We start from the raw sequence: 13,541 nt of genomic DNA, 5'->3' as shown, positions 1-13,541 counted from the left end.
ATTGGACATCGACCTGAAGAGACATCTGGAGATCATGAAAAACGCCACATAGATGCATTGATTTCTTTTATTGAACAAACAGCATACATCTTGGGTTAAACAGGTGAAACTCCAACAACACTCAAGAAGCTCAACATTATCCAGGACAAAGCTGTCTGCTTGATTGGCACCACATCCAGTAACTTCAATATTCAATCCCTCCACCACCAATGCACAGTGGTAGCAGTGTGTACCATCCACAAGGTGCACTGCAGCAACTCAGCTAGACTCCTTAGACAGCATCTTCCAAACTCACGACCACTACCATAAGACATAGGAGCAGAAATTAGGCCAATCGGCCCATCGAGTCTGCACCGCCATTCAATCATGGCTGATAAGGTTCTCAACCCCATTCTCCTGCCTTCTCCCCGTAACCTTTGATCCCCTTACCAATCAAGAACCTATCTATCTCGCTCTTAAATATACTCAATGACCTGGCCTCCACAGCCTTCTGTGGCAATGAAGGGCAAGGGCAGCAGATAGAAGAGAACACCACCACCTGGAAATTCCCCTCCAAGCCGCTCACCATCCTGACTTGGAAATATATCACCATCCATTCACTGTCGCTGAGCCAAAATCCTGGAACTCCCTTCCTAGCAGCACTGTGGGTGTACATAGGCCATATGAACTGCAGCGGTTCAACTAGGCAGCTCACCACCACCTTCTCAAGGGCAATAAATGTTGGCCCAGCCAGCGAAGCCCACATCCCGTGAACAAAGAAAAGAAAAACAGATGGACATGTTGCAGGTTAGCAAACATCAAACTGCAAGAAGCATTGGCTTGAAATTAGGAAGTAAATGTTTACAGCCACAATTATTGAGGGTAGCACGCAAAAGTCTTTATTTCACCAGATAAAGGGGTTGTCTCATTTCCTCTCTAAGAAACAGAGAAATCGATTGTCCCCTCGTAGTCACATCCTTCTCGAGTAATACCCAATGCCAAGTGATGACAGAGAGATACCATCACACAGGTAGCAGAGTCACAACCAGAAATCAGCTGGAGCCTCAGGAAACCAAGTCCTGCCAAAAATCAGGAACCTCCTTCAAAGCATCAGATAGGACTGGAGTCTACATTCAGAGGGAGCCAAGAGAGGAATTCAGATACATGAATGACAAGAACAACTTGTACTCATATAGCACCTTCAATACATGCTTAAAGCGCTTCACAGGAGCATTATAAAGTAAGGTTTGACCCCAATGAGGAGATACTAGGGACAGGTGTCCTCCACATGAGGAGATATTAGGGACAGGTGATCAAAAGCTTGGTCAAAGAGGTCAGTTTTATAGGCGAGTCATAAAGGAGGTGTGAGAGAGAGAGAGGGAGAGAGAGAGAATTAGCTGGAGAGGTTTAGGGAGGGAAATCCAGAGCTTATATCCCAGGCAGCTGAAGGCACAGCCGCCGATGATGAAGCAATGGAAATCGGGAGCTGATCAAGAGACCACAATTGGAAGAGAGGTTGTAGGGGCTGGAGGAGGTTAAGAGGTTAGGGAGGATTATTGGGGCTGGGGGGGGGTGGGGGTTACAGAGATAGGGAGGGTTGTAGGGGCTGGAGGAGGTTACAGAGATAGGGAGGGTTGTAGGGTCTAAAGAAGGTTCCAGAGGTAATTATTCTGGTCAGGCTGCACCTTTTGCATTGAGACAATTGGATATAGACCTGAAGAGTTTAGAGGGGAGTGGGACTCATTAGGTGTAAGTTCACAAAGGGGCCAGCCTGAGCAGGAAAGGGAGAAATGGCTCCTTTCATGTTGTATGATTCTATGACTGAGGTGGCAGTAATTTGTTCCAAAAGAATACCACACTGACCCTTTTTCTTTTTGTATTGACAGTAACAAAATCCCATCGCTATCAGAACTGCGCATGTGACGCCCACTGCCACTCCGATGATAAACCCTATGCGTCCTACAGGAAGAATTGGAAATAATGGTTAATAACTAACAAGACTGATGAAAGCAGTCTTCAAAGCTGAGTATGTGTCAGGAGCCAGTATAGACCAGAATTCTTTCCTTCGCAACACAGAAATAGGCCATCCAGCCTGTTACACAGGAACAGGAGGAGGCTATTCATTCCCCCTCGAGCCTGTTACATAGGAACAGGAGGAGACCATTCATTCCCCCTCGAGCCTGTTACATAGGAACAGGAGGAGGCCATTCATTCCCCTTGAGCCTGTTTCACAGGAACAGGAGGCCATTCATTCCCCCTCGAGCCTGTTACATAGGAACAGGAGGAGGCCATTCATTCCCCTTGAGCCTGTTTCACAGGAACAGGAGGCCATTCATTCCCCCTCAAGCCTGTTACATAGGAACAGGAGGAGGCCATTCATTCCCCTTGAGCCTGTTTCACAGGAACAGGAGGCCATTCATTCCCCCTCGAGCCTGTTACACAGGCACAGGAGGCAATTCATTCCCCCTCGAGCCTGTTTCACAGGAACAGGAGGCCATTCAATCCCCCTCGAGCCTGTTACACAGGCACAGGAGGACGCCCATTAAGCTCACTCAGCCCCATCGATCCTGTTACAAAGGAACACGAGGTGGCCCATTCTACCTCATTGAGCCTGTTACACAGAAACACGAGTAGGCCCATTCAGCCCCATCGTGTCTCTTACACAGGACCAGGAGGAGGGCCATTCAGCTCCCTTGGGTCTGTTACACATGAACAGGAGGAGCTCATTCAGCCCATCGTGTCTCTTACACAGGAACAGGAGTAGGCCTGGAACAAGGATCTTAAACAAATCCCAGTTAACATGTCTATTAATTCGAAGAATAACAGGAGATGTGAGTTCCTACCCTTGCTATCGGTTGGTCCACTGCTGCTGGTCTCTGATGTCACTGGGCTGCTTGTTATGACACCTGATTGACCAATCAGGGAAAGGGAGGAGGAGTGAAGAGATTATTAAAACAAAGGCTCGAAATGGATCATCGCAACTCACTTTTGATTTGGTACAGTACGTGGCCAATCAGAGGCTCCGGGCTCATGAATCTGTAGATCAAGTTAGGATTAGAGAAGCTCCCAGCACAGACAAAGACCATTCAGCCCATTGTGCCTCTGCTGGCTCTTTGAAAGAGTTCCCCATTTAGTCCCATTCCAACACCCCCACTCGCCGACTCTTTCACTCACAGCCCTGCAAATCTTTCCCCTTCAAGTATTTAACTAATTCCCCGCTTTGGAAAGTTCCTATTGAATCTGCTTCCACCGCCCTTTCAGGCAGCGCCTTCCAGATCACAACAACTCGCTGTGTAAACAAAAAAATTCTCCTCATCTCCCCCTCTGGTTCTTTTACCGATTCTCTTCAATCTGTGTCCCTCTGGTTACCGACCCTCCTGCCATTGGAAAGAATTGTTGTCCTGGGTTTACCTTTAAATATGCTGGGCCCTGTTTCAACTTTGGATTTGTCAGCACAATATCCCCTCCCTCTCTCTCATTCTGTCGCTCATTCTATTTCTCTTTCATTCCATCTTTCCTGTCTCTCTTCCTCTCTTCTGCTCTCCCTTTCACGTATTCCTTCCCTACTCTCTTTGGCTTCCTACTTTCACTCTCACTCTCTTTGTCTCTCTCTCTCTCTCTCTCAAGTTATGGTGTTGATCTATTGCTCTCTGCTCTGTGCCTTCCCACACCCCCTCCGCCCACCCATCGCCACCCCCTCCGCCGACCCATCCCCAACACCTCCGCCCATTCATCCCCACCCCTTTTGCCCCGCCCACACACCCACCCATGCCCAGCGCCGCCCACCTACACACCCCCCTCAAAATGCCCCCGTAGCCTGGCCCCAGTGTAAAACAGGAACAGGATGAGGCACATTCAGGCCCTCGAGCCTGTTACACAGGAACAGGAGGAGGCACATTCAGTCCCTCAATACTGTTACAAAGAAACAGGAGGAGGCCATTCAACCCCTCGAGCCTGTTACACAGGAACAGGAGCAGGTCCGCTCAGCCCCATTACACACAAAAGGAGGCGGTCATTCAGAAATCTGAGCCTGTGACAAAGAAACAGGAGGAGGCCATTCAGTCCCTTGAGCCTGTTACACGGGAACAGGAGGAGGTAATTCAGCCCCTCGAGCCTATTACACAGGAACAGGAGGAAGCCATTCAGCCCCGTTGGGTCTGTTACACAGGACAGGAGGAGGCCATTCAGCCCCCCTTGGGTCTGTAACACAGGAGTCGGAGGAGGCCCATTTAACCCCACGGTTCCTTCTCCCTTTTACATATTCCTTCCCTGCTCTCTTTGGCTTCCTTCTTTCTCTATCTCTCTCTTTGTCTCACTCCCTCCCCTTGTCTCTCTCTCTTATACTCTCCCTCTTTCTCTCATTCAGTCCCCTCAAGCCTGTTACACAGGAACAGGAGGAGGCCATTCAGCCCCTTGGGTCTCTTACACAGGAACAGGAGGAGGCCATTCAGCCCCTTGGGTCTCTTACACAGGAACAGGAGGAGGCCATTCAGCCCCTTGGGTCTCTTACATAAAAACTTGGATAGTACCTGTGAATTTCGCATTTTTATTCTTACCCGTGCTATTGGTTGTTGTTATGCTGCTGGACTCTGTTGTTACTGGCCCGCTCGTTATAACTCCTGTTCGACCAGAAGGACAAAAAAGACTGTTAAATCAAAGACTAGAAATTGATCAGGCCAGGATTCATCCTGTCACACGTTCAATTGGATACAGGACGTGTCACATCACAGGCTCTGGGCTTCTCTATCTATTAGCTATGTTAGAATCAGAGAATCTTGCAGCACAGAGGAGACCATTGTGCCCATCATTCCTGTGCTGGCCCTTCAAAAGGGCTATCCTATTAGTCCCACTGCCGCACTGCCCCCACACAGCGCTACTCTGTCCCCATTGATCTTCTAATTATTCCCCTTCAAGTCCTTAACCAATTCCCCCTTTTGAAAGTTCCTATTGAATCTGCTTCCACCGCCCTTTCAGGCTACACCTTCCAGATCACAACAACTCGCTGTGTAAAAAAATACTTATCCTCATCTCTCCCTCTGGTCCTTTTGCTGATTTTCTTCAATCTGTGTCCCTCTGTTACCGACACTCCTGCCACTGAAAAGAGATGTTGTGCTGGGTCTAACTTTAAATATGTTAAAGCATGTTTCTGATTTCTACATTTGGATCTGTCAGTGCAGTCGCCCTTACTCTCTCTTTCTGCCTTTCATTATTTCTCTCTTCTTTCATTCTTCCTTTCCTGTCTCTCTTCCTTTCTTTTGTTCTCCCTTTCATGCATCCCTTCTCCCTTTTCTTCTTCCTCTCTCACTATCTCACGTTATGGTGTTGAACAATTGCCCTGTGCCTCCCCACTCCCCTCCCTGCCCATTCCCCACCTCCCCCAAAGCCCCCGTTACCTGGCTCCAGTGTGGAAGTGCCTCTCCCGGGGTCACCATTGCAGAGGTTTCCTGCGCAACACGCGGGAAGCTGGGTAAACTCGATACGGAAAGGCCTCAAGATGTCAAGCAATCGACAGACCTGCTCGGAGACGCAGCCCTTGGCGATGAAATTACTCACGCCGAACGCTAGAAACACACAGGATAACAGGGTGGATAGTGAGGGGGTTGTGCATCAATCACTGCTGTTTATAATGGGCGGGTTCATGAGAGGGACAACTGGCCAGTTAAAAATGATGGGGCAGTGTAATGGGACAGCCCAGGGACAGTGTTTCACTGGTTCATATACCTGTGGATCATCCTTGCTGCAGTAGGTGAACGACAACACCAACAGTAACTTATATTCATTTAGTACCTTTAACCTAATGAAATATCTCATGATGCTTCACAGGAGCTTTATACCATACAACAAAATATGACACCGGGCCACATAAGGAGATGTTATGTCAGAGCATCTTAATAAAGGAGAGAGAGAGAGCAGGGTGGAGAGGATTAGTGGAGGGCATTTCAGAGCTTAGGGCTCAGGCAGCTGATGACACGGCTGCCAATGGAGGAGCCATAGAAATTGGGGGATGCTCTGTAGGTCTGAATTGGAGGAGCGCAGGCATTTCGGAGGGTTCTGGGGATGGAGGAGATTACAAAAATTGAAGGTGGGGGGGGGGGGGGGGGCGGTGGGGCGGTGCGGGGAGAGCAAAACAAGACCATGGAGGGATTTGAAAACAAGGATGAGAATTTTAAAGTTAATATGTTGCTTGACCAGGAGCCAACATGGGTCAGCAAGCAGAGGGTTGATAGGGGATTGGGACTTGGTGCAAGTTAAAACCAGGGGGTAGCAGAGTTTTATGTAGATTATTGGAGGCCAGCCAGGAGAGCGCTGGTATAATTCAGCCTAGTGGTAATGAAGGCATGGATGAGGGGTATAGCAGCAAGTGAGCTGAGACAGGGGTGAAGAGGAGACGGGGCAAAGAGACACTTCAAAGATTGTCTGTTTTAGTGCCGCTGGTTGAGGGATTAAGATTGGCTCCAGGGCGCCAGAGAGAATTCCCATTCTGTTCATCAGAAAAGCGACTGGCGAATCTTTAACTTTCACAGCCCTCAGGCAAAGGTCACCCCTGAAAGATGGCACCTCTGACAGTGCAACATGCCCTCAGTGTGGGCACTGTAGAGTCAAGGGTGAGGATCCCTCTCAGCAACAAAAGGTGGAGGAGGAGGGGGGCGACGATATTCATTAGGAGCGTCACAAAGATGGCAGAAGATTGAACGTACAAAAGGCCTCCCGGCCTGAGGCACTCATGCAGCGAGTCTCTGCTCCAACACATTTCACTGTCTGTTCAGAGTCCCTGCAGGAATCGGACGAGCTGTTAAAACACCCTCGGCATTTCAGTCCATTCTGGGTACTGTTCGCAGGCTCTGAAATTCAAACCACAACAGGAACTTGTTTACAGATCACAAACAAAGCTGAGCCCAGTATTGATGAATTGGTCATAAAAACAAAAAGCTAAAAGCTACTGCGGATGCTGGAAATCCAAAACAAAAACAAAAACAATTCTGTTTTTGTTTTTGATGAATTGGTCGACTGTTTTCAATGGAAACATGCTTTGAATTGTGTAACAGGACCTGTGGTTGTGTTGCATGGCAAAGGGAGGAGGCCAATCAGACTCTCGAGACTGTTCCACAGCTCACATACATCATTCCTGGTCAGTATCATAGATACCAAACATAAATCCAGGTGCTGTCGGCACTTTAATCTCCAATTCTTTCAGAGTCCATTAGTCTAGATTCCTTCACCAAAGAGAACAGTGCAAACTGGGATTTACTCTGTGTCTAACCCCATGCTGTACCTGTCCTGGGAGTGTTTGATGGGGACAGTGTAGACAGAGCTTTACTCTGTATCTAACTCCGTGCTGTACCTGTCCTGGGAGCGTTTGATGGGGACAGCATAGAGGGAGCTTTACTCTGTATCTAACCCCGTGCTGTACCTGTCCTGGGAGTGTTTGATGGGAACAGTGTGAAGGGACCTTGGCAGTGTTGGTTTAATTCCGTCACCACATAATTCAATAGGACAGCCTCATTCCCAAACGAATCTATCGGATCTGAATTGGGATACGACGCACTGGAACCTTACCTGCAACTTTTTGATTATTACAGAGATCAGTGCGACAGCAACTGCTGCTTTGTGATATGAACACAACTCCAGTGTTAAAAGCTATGGGATCAGAGCACTGGCCACAGGAATTTCTAATCCTCTTGTTAGTCACTCCATCTGAAAACAAGCAAAGGTTATAGTTGCAATTTCATACACTCTGGCCATTGATCAAGGAAAGAAAGATAGAAAGGGGGGGTGAAGGAGAAAGGGACAGAGAGAGAATGAGCATGAGAGAGAAAGGCTAAAAGGGAGAAAGGGAGAGCAACATACAGAGACAAAGAGAGAGAGAGAGAGAGAGAGAGAGAGAACGAAAGTGGGAAAGAGGGAAGAAAAAAGAGGAAAAAGAGAGAAAGGGAAAAAGAGAAAGAGGTAAGGAGGAAGAGATAAAGAGGAAATGAGAGAAAGGGAGAGAGATTTCATGATCCCCGTAGAGACCAATAACTTTTAACAAGAATTTTGAACTTCCAATTAATAGCTAAATAAATGGTGGAACAAGATTTCACATTTCAAGACATTCACTATAATGAATAGACTAAAAGTATTATTGATTAAACACTATTTTGTAGGCAATTTATACTAAGAACTGCAGAACAGAACTTTTAACAATTGAAAAAACCCATCATCACTTATACTGTTCTTTACTTAGACATTCAATTCTCCCGCTCCAATTCCAGAATGATTCTTGGCTCCCCGGGGTTTACTTCTGCACCTTTCCTTTCCCAGCCTGGAAACTTTTAACTCCAGAACAGTCTTTCACAGTCTTTCCTGGAGACTTCTTCCCTCTAGCTAAAGCTAGGCAAATCATGCAGCCTCATTTTAACTGCCCACGAGTTTAGTCTTTCCAATCCAAGCACGAGCTTACCCCTGCATTGATGTGTAGTGAACCACAGTGTCTTGCTGCCGATAGCTGCTCTCCCTCTTACTGATCCTGGCACAGACTAACTGTGTCTGTGAATTTTCTGGGGTATCTTAGAAACCCATACCCTCTCAAAGACCATTTCCATGGCAACGTGAATCACATGGACCTTGTATCCAAGTAAAAATGGTGATTCGCTATTTTTGAGAGCCGAACTCTCTTTTATCTAGGAAATAAGTGGGCAGTTTAAAGCATACCTGTTTATAAACCAATATTTTCAACACTTTTCTGGGACTTTGAAGACTTTCAGTCCACCTACTGTTAGCAAACAGGCTGCTGCCACTGTTTCTAAGTGCACCTTCTTCCCTGTAAGACAATCTGGGCGCTCTTTAATCTCTAACAATCAATCCACCCAAGCTTGCTGCCAGTCAGACTTAAATTATAGGCACAACCCCAAGGGCACAAAGACTGAAATGAAGAGGAAGAGGGAGAAGGAAACAGTGGATGAGAGGGATAGAACATTTGAACAAAACAGAAGAGGAACTGTCACTGTAAATTTCCGTGGTCGAAATGGTGCTGCAGGTGGTGGTTCTCGATGGACAGGTCGTTTTTTGGAGCTTGCAGGAACTGGAAGGTGCTGAGCATTGGTTACAGGTCAAAGGTCGCACTGAGGGGAGAGAAAGAATGAACCAGAATGGGTCAAATTAACAATCCTCAGCTAGTCAGTAACTCGGTGACACAGGCCACATGTAGAGAACCTCTGAGCACTCACTCATTTGCCACGGGGATAGACTCCATCAGCAGGAATGATGAGGCCATTCAGCCCATCAAACCCATGCTGGCTCACTGTGGAGCAATCTAATCAGTCCTCCGATCTTAGTAGGCCTGTAAGTTTATTTCCCCTCAAGTTTTTTTTCAATTCATTCATGTGATGTAAGCAACACTGACTTGGGAAAGGAAAGGGCAGCATCCCTAAATGCCCTCTGAACAAGTTAAGAGTTAACTACACCACTGTGGGTCTGGAGTCACATGTAGGCTAGACCAGGTAAGGATGGTCATCACTGGACTTTTAATTCTAGAATTCAAATTTCACCATCTGCTGTGGTGGGATTTGAACCCGGGTCCCCAGAGCATCACGCTGGGCCTCTGGAATACTAGTCCACTGACAATACCATTATGTTACTGCCTCCCTGCCAGTGCCCATCCCATCTCCATCTGAAATCACTCGTTATCTCTGCTTCCAACACCCTCATAGGCAGCAAGTTCCAGGGCATTGCCACTCACTGAGTAAAAAGGTTCTTCCTCATTATCTCCCAAAATGTTCAATCTGTGTCCTCTGGTCCTTGTACCATCAGCTGATCGGAACTGCTTTCCTGGCCTAATCTTTTCCGCCTCTATCAAATCTCTCCTCAATCTTCTCTGCTCCAAGGAGAACAACCCCAGCTTCTCCAACATAGCATAGAAATCCCTCACCCCTAGAACCATTCCGGCAAATTTCCATCTCACCCTCTCAAGGACACTCACACTCTTCCTAAAGTGTGGTGACCAGAACTGAATGTAATACTCTAGTTGTAGATAACCAGAGTTTTACAAAGGTTCAGCGTAACTTCACTTGTTTTGTGGCCTCCTCCTCTGCTCAAGGGCCAGGTATCAAGGAATTCAGGTCTGTCCAACAGAGGAACACGATGGACTGGAAAACCCCAGTTAGCTTACTCTGCTCATGAGCAGAGTTGGAGAGCAGAACAGAGATCTCAGAGTAGTAGTAGGGCCAGTGGAGTTTTGACACTTGACAAGGAGCAAGCTGGCAGCTTTATGGAGGAGATGGCATAGTGGCATTGTCGCTGGACTAGTGAACCAGAGACCCAGGATAATGCTCTGGGGAGTCGTTGAATATTTTTAAGGCAGAGGTAGATAGATTCTTGTTAGACAAGGAAATCAAAGGTTATCGGGGTAGGTGGAATGTGGGATTTGAAACCCAAACAGATCGGCCATGATCATATTAAATGGCGGAGCAGGCTCAAGGGGCCGAATGGCCTACTCCTGCTCCTATTTCTCATGCAATGTTCTTCAGCGATCCCTTCTCCAGAGTCCTGCCATTGTTCAACTAACATGTACATCATCATAGAGCCCCACCTTTCCAAGACTTTTCATGTGTGACAGTTTTGGTCACCCTAACTCAGATCAAAACTCTCCCCTTGATGTCCAATGGCATTACCATCAATGAGTCCCCCATTATCAACATCTTGGGGGTGACCATTAACCAGAAACTGTACTGGACTAGCCATATAAAATACTGTGGCTACAAGAGCAGGTCACAAGCGAGGAATCCTGCGACAAGTAATTCACCTCCTGACTTTCCAAAGCCTGTCCACCATATACAAGGCACAAATCAGGAGTGTGATGGAATAGTCCCCACTTGCCTGGATGAGTGCAGCTCCCACAACAGTCAATAAGCTTGACACCATCCAGGACAAAGCAACCCGCTTGATCGGCACCCAATCCACAAACATTCATTCCCTCCACCATCGATGCACAGTGGCAGCAGTGTGTACCATCTACAAGATGCACTGCAGGAACTCACCAAGCTTCCTCAGACAGCACCTTACAAACCCACGACCACTACCATCTAGGAGGACAAGGACAGCAGATAGATGGGGACACCACCACTTGGATGTTCCTCTCCAAGTCACTAATCATCCTGATTTGGAATTATAGCGGCTGTTCCTTCAATGTCGCTAGGTCAAAATCCTGGAACTCCCTCCCTAACAGCACTGAGGGAATACCTACACCTCATGGACAGCAGCGGTTCAAGAAGGCAACTCACCACACCTTTGGGGTTCAATTAGGGATGGGCAATAAATGCTGGCCTAGCCAGCGAGGCCCACATCCCATGAATGAATAAAAAAGATGCATATCTGAGAACATTTTTAAATGTGCTTAGGATTTCTGCCTCTACCACCATTATTTTTTCCAATATTACTGGGGGATACTGTGAAGCAGGCTTTGGGGGCTGTGTGTATGTCATGTGTGTGTGTGTGCGCGTGCATGCCTAATTTAATTAGACTGAAGACAGTCAGACTGCAAGGTTTAAATCATCAAAGGAATTAGGTGCAAAAGCAGGCATTTTGAAGTGGAGATGGACAAGCTAAGGTACATGTAAATGCAACATGAATAGGAATTTGCATTAGGAGGTAAATGAGCTGTGAATTTTTATCAACTGAATTTCAAAGAGACAGAACAGTAAGTTGTACAACTGGCAAAGATCATAAATAAATAAAGCAAAGTTATTGAGTTTATTATTCCCAAAAGTAGTGGCTATAAAGGCAACATGAAAGATTTTTAGATTCTGGGTATTATAACTTTCAAAAGAAAGTTAAGGACAATAGGTTTAAGGATGAAAGGGTAAAAATATATTGAAGGAAATATTGAAAGCTGTATGTGGGTGTGGCCATGAGAGCGTGAGGAACGTGCTGTGAGAACAAAGTCCTGTGAAGGAAGCAACTTCGAGTCACCCCGGAGAAATTCCTGGTTATTCCAGAAAGCAAACTGTTATTATAAGCTTTAGATTTCCATTGTCAGGTGAGAGAAGCTTGTGAAATAACTCCCTTATAGCAACAGTGGGTGCCTTGCAGTAATGTTTTACAGATGTTTTCTGAATGTTTTATAGATTAAGAATCTATAGTGACTGTTGCCTGGAAAAGGCCATTTATTTGGGAGTCTAGCTAAGTAGAAATCTTTTGGGAAATGTTATAAGACTAACTTTAATTGTGTAACTGTAATCTTGTGTGTTCTTCTTTTCCTTTGTTCATAAATGTTTTAATTTAATGTTCAAAATCTCCAAAAGTGGTATAGGATCTTTACTTCTGACTTCAGCACACATGCCTTCTCGTAATAAAAAACAAATTGCAAATTGTTGTGATAGCTTGGCCAAGCTTCCCTTTGGGATTCGGTCAGCCTGGCAATTGCCACCTGTCATATCATAACACACCCTTTCAAGCAGCGAGTTCCAGATCCCCACCAGCCCCTGGGTGTAGAGATTCCCCTCAAATCTCTTCTAAACTTCTCACCTTTTACCCTAATTCTATGTCTCCTCATTATAGATCCCTCAACCATGGGGAATAGGTCCTTCCGATCCTCCCTATCTAGACCACTCATAATTTAAGACAATTCTATTAGGTATCCCCTCAGTCTTCTCTGTTCCAAAGAAAGCAACACCAGAGCTCAGAACTATAATTCTCTAGGTCAGGCAACATCCTCATATATCTCCTCCGTACCCTTCCTATTGCAATTACATCTATCCTATGGTGCCTTAATGAGAACTGTGCATAATATTCCAGTTGTGCTTTAACTCTTGGCTTATACAGTTCCAGCATCACCTCCCACATCGTTTGGCCCAAAGCAAGTGTCTGGGATGCTTTCCTGACAAACTTACCTTTCTATCCACCTGGCATACATTTCGCCTGGACCTGGAGATTAATCCGCCTACAAAACGTGAAACCGCCGAATCTTCCTCCCTCACTATATTAATTCATCTACTATTTCACCACCTGCCCCCACTGCGATTGCAACACCTATATAGTCTCTACATGTTTGTGAAGACAGACGCAAAATATTCATGAATGTGATCCAAGTACACGATAACCCTTCAACATAGGGAGGCAATGGCGTCGTGGTATTGTCACTGGGCTAATCCAGAGACCTAGGGCAATGTTCTGGGGACCTGGGTTCGTATCCTGCCATGATAAAAATCTGGAATTAAAAGTCGCCGAATGATGACCATAAACCCACTACTGATTGTTGTAAAAACCCATCTGGTTCACTAATGTCCTTTAGGGAAGGAAATCTATTGGCCTACATGTGACTCCAGACCCCAACAATGTAGCTGACTCTTAAATGCCTTCGGAACAAGGGCGGTTCAGGATGGGTAATAAATGATTGCCTGGCCAGAGATGCCCACAATCCATTAATGAATTTTTAAAAAATCATCTCCCTTCATTGTTTCTTTCATCAGTATTGCGAACCACCCCTCCTTTTTTTTAAACCCCACCTGCCCCCGCCATCTCAGCTGAAAACCCTGTAACTGGGAATGCTAAACAGCCGTTCCTGACCTTCTTTCAGACGTGTCTCA

The sequence above is a fragment of the Cetorhinus maximus genome, chromosome 33 (assembly GCF_964194155.1).
Source record: "Cetorhinus maximus chromosome 33, sCetMax3.hap1.1, whole genome shotgun sequence".
NCBI lineage: Eukaryota > Metazoa > Chordata > Chondrichthyes > Lamniformes > Cetorhinidae > Cetorhinus > Cetorhinus maximus.
Note: the sequence above shows the minus strand (reverse complement) of the source record.